The sequence below is a fragment of the Neovison vison genome, chromosome 13 (genome assembly GCF_020171115.1).
Source record: "Neovison vison isolate M4711 chromosome 13, ASM_NN_V1, whole genome shotgun sequence".
NCBI classification, from domain to species: Eukaryota; Metazoa; Chordata; class Mammalia; order Carnivora; family Mustelidae; genus Neogale; species Neogale vison.
Window position 1 is genome coordinate 72,525,497 of NC_058103.1, and position 5,744 is coordinate 72,531,240.

The window sequence follows — 5,744 nt, forward strand, 5'->3', positions numbered from 1 at the left end:
GCGTTTGCTCACACTTGGGAGGAGTAAATGGGGAACCGGCAGCTTCCTGAATCAGAGACAACGGAACTACGCTTAATAGGTGAGGGGGCGGAGCTTACAAAAGAAATTGGTGGTTCGCTACCTGGAGGTGTCTTTAGCGAAGGATACAATTTGCTGTCGGCTCCTCAAGTTATTTTGGCTTCGCAATTTCCAGACGATCTCTAAGGGCCTCCCTTTCTCCTAACCCTCCGCCCCCCGGCTTCAGCCTTTTTTTTTTTTTTTTGCTGGTTGCAGCTTCTGCCGGTCGGGCCCTAAGGGGTGACCGGCGCCTTTAGGGTGTTTACACGTCACAGGTGGGCAGTCCTCCACACCCTCCCTTCCGGGTTTAGCTTCCGGAAGCCCAGTTTTGTGGGGATTGTCCTTTCTAGACCACCCCTCAGCGTCTTTGGCAACTTTTTAGATGACATTTGGATTCCCTCCGGGGTCTTTGCAGACGCTCCCTAATACTCGCAGTGTCTTTAGGGGCCTTTCCGGTTCCGTCTGTTGTCCTTAACGCCCCTGCGCTCTCCAGGATTTGCAGACCTTCCCTAGGCCCTCGGTCTCCGGCGGGCCTCGCATCTCTCCGCACCTTACACCGGGAGTGCACTAGTGCCGCCTCCTACCTGCCCTCCGGGTTTATGAATAACCCGCTGAGTCCAAGGCCGGGACATGCCACGTCTCGGTATCCTCTCCAAGGCTGGAGGTCGAGTGACCTCGCCGCGCCGGGTGCAAAGGCCCTGGGTCCAAGCTGCACCTCAGCGCCTCCAGTCCACACTCCCTTAGAAGTGTTGCGAGCTCTCCCAGGGGCCCCCTGAGGTCAGGGATGGGTGCGAGGGTTCTTAGATCTCGTGGGCCCTCCTTATCGCTCACTGTCCCTGGGAGGGCGAGGGTGTAGTCAGAGCGGGGCGCTTCTTGGTCTTCAGACTCCTAGAGTCGAGCTTATCGTCTCTGGTCAGTAGAGGCGTCTGCATATGGGCGTGGGATCTGTCTGTACAGGGCTCTACGCTAGAAGGGCCCCGTGCTTGGTTTACTGTCCTGCTGTCGCTGTCTGAAATTCTTAGTGTTTGAACCAGCACCCCGCATTTTCATCTTGCTCTGGGCTCTACTATGTAGTCTGTTCTGCCGGTCACCCACCTCTAATGGTCAGGTAACTTACAGTCAATTTCCCTGTGACATTTGTTGAGACCTTAGGATTCTGTGGTTTCCGGGTTATCCACCCTGGAAAATCTGAAATCATTAAAACAAACAAAATCTTTCCCTCCTGTTTGCCCTTTAGATATAGTTCAAGTCTTATAGATTTTTTAGCTAATTAGTTGAAGTTGTTTTCACTGTCACTACCCAAAATCAAATTTTCATTACTTCTTGCCTCTCCTAGTTGATCTGCTGGAAAGATTTTTCCCCAACTGCATTTAGTTCTTAACCTACAAGGGGTTCATTCTTGTTTATTGTTTAAAATATAGACTTCCTAACCTGGTCGTCTATTTTTTTTTTTTTTTTTATCAGCCTCATTTTATGTTACTTCTGCCAAGTAAATATGCCCATAAATTCTGTGCTGTTTCTACCTTTGCACCTTCCCAGGAGAATTTCTTATCTGGGGGAAACTTTGTCTGTATCAGTGGACTCCCTCATGATCCAGTGGTACCACTTCCAGGAATCTAGCTGGGACCTATATACTAAATCTAGCCTTAAGATTTATGTTCAACCTAGCAATTAGTGATAAGAGTAAAACACTGGAGGGGCGCCTGGGTGGTGAGCAGAGAGCCTGCTTCCCCCTCTCTCTGCCTGCTGCTCCGTTTACTTGTGATTTCTCTCTGTCAAATAAATAAATAAAATCTTTAAAAAAAAAGAGAGTAAAACACTGGAAACAAATAGGCCCAATATACTACAATACAGGAGGATATTGGTTAAATAAATTATGGTTCATATGGAAGACAAACATATCAGAATGATGCAGTCTTCTTTTTTTTATGGCATGGGAAATTGTGCAAGTTTCATGGGTAGGTTTTTTTTTTTTTTTTTAAGATTTTTTTCATTTATTTACTTGACAGACAGAGATTACAAGTAGGCAGAGGCAGGCAGAGAGAGGGGAGGAAGCAGGCTCCCCGCTGAGCAAAGAGCCCGATATGGGGCTCCATCCCATGACCCGATCCCAGAACCCCGGGATCACGACCAGAGCCAAAGGCAGAGGCTTTAACCACTGAGCCACCCAGGCGCCCCTCATTGGTAGGTTTTTAAAAAAGGTCAGTTCTTCTGGTGGCATGTTGTGATGGATGCAAAAATAATATGGTTTCAATTCCCCATTAAAAAGGTCTAAAAGTATCCAGGTTTATTATATCATTAAATAATAAAATGGGGAAATAAAATAAAAAAAATAAAATTGCATGAACTAATGACAAAGGTATAGTATGAACAGAGCACCAAATATACAAAGGTATAGCATGGACAAAATTAATGTATTTGAGTTCCACAAAAAAGAAACAAAAACTTCTGTTACATTCATCTCCTAAATTCTTTTTTTTAATAATGCATGTTTTAAAAAAGATTTTATTTATTTGTTTGTCAGAGAGAGAGGGACAGAGGGCGAGCACAGGCAGACAGAATGGCAGGCGGAGGCAGAGGGAGAAGCAGGCTCCCTGCCGAGCAAGGAGCCCGATGCGGGACTCGTTCGGAGGACGCTGGGATCACGACCTGAGCCGAAGGCAGCTGCTTAGCCAACTGAGCCACCCAGGCATCCCAATAATGCATTTTTTAATTTCCTCTTTCCTCTTTTCCTTAGCCTCCTCTCTTCTTTAGCACTTACACATCCAGTTTAAAACTGAAATAGAAAGTCAGGCCTTTGAAATACAGAATTTGTGTATATATGTCATTAAATAAAACATTAAAAGTCGTGGTGAATATTTTTAAAAAATATGAAATTTTATGACGAAAATGAATCTTAACATTAAGTCAAATGCTAAAGAGTATACAATTTTATTTCTGGGTCCACTGATTGATTTTTGTATGTAACAGATTTTTAAGCTTATGAACTTGTCACCTGTGACTTATAATACTTTTCATTTTATTTTTTTAGAGATTTTATTTATTTATTTGAGGGGCACCTCTGTGGCTCAGTGGGTTAAGCCTCTGCCTTCGGCTCAGGTCATGATCTCAGGGTCCGGGGATCGAGCCCCACATCTGAGCCTGCTTCCCCTCTCTCTCTGCCTGCTGCTTTGCCTGCTTGTGATCTCTCTCTCTCAAATAAATAAATAAAATCTTTTTAAAAAGTTTTTATTTATTTATTTGACAGAGAGAGAGTGAGAGTGCACATGAGCATGGGCAGGAGGAGAGGGAGAAGCAGATTCCCCCTGCTAAGCAGGGCTCAGATCCAGGACCCTGGGATCATGACTTGAGCCACCTAGAGGCCCCTAAAATCCTCTTTAAATGTATATGAGTATTTCTTATCCTAAGATATAAATACTCATATACATTTAAAGAGGATGTGTTCCATTGAAAGAAAATAGCATTTCTTTTAAAATAATAATAATTAAGTCATTTTGAGAAACTATTGACCTTCCCTGTCATGACTTTGAAGGTTGGCTTGTTGCTTGGTGCATTTTGTACAGTGCTTCTCATTTGGGCAGCTTCTGTTTTTCTCAGCTACACTTGAAGCCACTTAAAGCTACAGAGAGCTTTTCTACCTTTTGCACCCATTTTAGGTCCTGTTCTAGTGATTGCTAAGTAAATGTCAGCTAGTTGACTTTCTGTCTGACCTGCCTCTGGCTGTTTCCTCCTCATCAGCATTCCCACTAGAGGGCGGGCTAGGCTAGAGAGGAGAGGAGAACACTTTTTTTTTTTCTCCCCTTTTCTGGCTAATGCTCTCCTATCTCTTCCCCACCCCACCTTGGAGCCTGGCGACTGCACAGAGCTCCTCCAACACATGTCCAGTTCTGGGCTAAACAAGGGAAAGTTCTATCTTCCGAAGTGACTGATAACAAGTGTTTATACATTATCTTCTTGTAGCATCCTGGGCAGAAGGAAAGGGGGAAGTATGCTAATTTACCTAGGACTTAAAATCTGTTGACTGTAAAGCAACTGAGTAATTACGGGATTTCTAATACTCTTATGGCCTGTGTCCTTGAGAACCAGAATTTTTTTGCTTGGCAGATAGGAAGTACAGATGTGATACAGAAGTTAAAAACCCTTTAGCCAGGAATTTGAGTAGGAGCGGTCAGTAGGCACTCTCGAAGTTATTTACTATCCTTACCCATTGAAAAGATCTAGAAACAAGGGACCAATCCAGTAGCAATGTATACTCCTACCACTTGGATCTTAAAATACCATTTTCCATGAAAAGCAACCAAAGTTTGAAGAAATGGCTGATTTCAGGTCTGGGGCAGGAAATGTACAAGATGAATCGGGAACAACTTAGCTTACCACATAGCAAGAAGCCAGGAAACACTATCAGGATAATGCCAAAGGGACTCAGGAGCCAAGTTCTCACAGCCAAAGTTGGGACAATTTGAGCATTAAAAAGATAATTCAATAAACATTAAGTATGTTTAAATTTTTTTTTTTAAGATTTTATTTTATTTGACAGAGATCACAAGTAGGCAGAGAGGCAGGCAGAGAGAGAGAGAGGAGGAAGCAGGCTCCCTGCTGAGCAGAGAGCCCGATGCGGGACTCGATCCCAGGACCCTGAGATCATGACCTGAGCCGAAGGCAGCGGCCTAACCCACTGAGCCACCCAGGCGCCCCAACATTAAGTATGTTTAAATCCATGAGTTCATAATGGTGTAACTAATTGTTTACCTTTTGCAGGATGATAGGAAACCAAATCATCATATTGAAGATGGTAAACATAGGAAAAGAATCCATTATCATGCTGTTTTTCTATAAACTGTACCTGACAATAATGAAACAGAAAATGAAGGGATGTCTTCTTCTTCTTCTTCTTTTTTTTTTATTCATTTGAGAGAGAGAGAGAGACATCACGCGCGTGCGCATGCAGGAACAGGAAGAAGAAGAGCAAGAAGCAGTGTCCCCGCTGAGCCCAGAGCCCTAGGACCTGGAGATCATGACCTGAGCAGAAAAGGCAGACACTTAATTAACCATCTGAGCCATCCAGGCACCCCCAAAGGGATGTCTTTTTGTATAACCATTCCAACTATTATGACAGAGTTTGGATATGGCTGTTTGAAATCCCTAGCAAATTAATGAATCTAGGCATGGAGCATCTAGGTTTGGATGCTTCAATGGTTAAACTGAGGGAAAAGAAAGGAATGGAGAGGGAACCTATAGACTGAGACTTTAGAGGCATAGGAGATTCTTAAAAATGGGCAAAACTTAACTATAATGGCCAAAGATCCACATTTGGGTGATAAAACTACAAAAACACAATTAAAGGACATGCTTATCATACACCATAGTATCCATTTATGCCAGGAGGGACAGGCTGTGATGAAGATGAAGAACACAGTGGGGTGGTGGGGGAGCTTTGGATGTCTGCAAAGTTCTGTTTCTTTCTCTGGGTGATGGTCTAAAGGGTATTCATTTTCTGTTAGTTTATTAAACTATACTTCTGTTTTTTCATGGTTTTCTGTACCTGTGTTTTAAAATAAAAAGGTATGGGACTCTTGTCTGGCTCAGAAGAGTATGCAACTCTTGATCTGAGGGTTGTGAGTTCAAGCCCCACATTGGGTGTAGAAATTACTTAAAATAAAAAGGTTAATTAAAATGTGTTAATTCTG

At 43.3% G+C, this 5,744-nt stretch overlaps 1 long non-coding RNA gene across 1 annotated transcript; it reads left to right on the forward strand.

Annotated features, from left to right (window-relative positions):
- Positions 1-5,632, forward strand: LOC122894212. Its single transcript, XR_006381749.1, has 3 exons — positions 1-79; positions 4,816-4,849; positions 4,971-5,632. It is a non-coding gene; the product is annotated as an uncharacterized LOC122894212 (long non-coding RNA).
- The last annotated feature ends 112 nt before the right edge of the window (positions 5,633-5,744 follow it).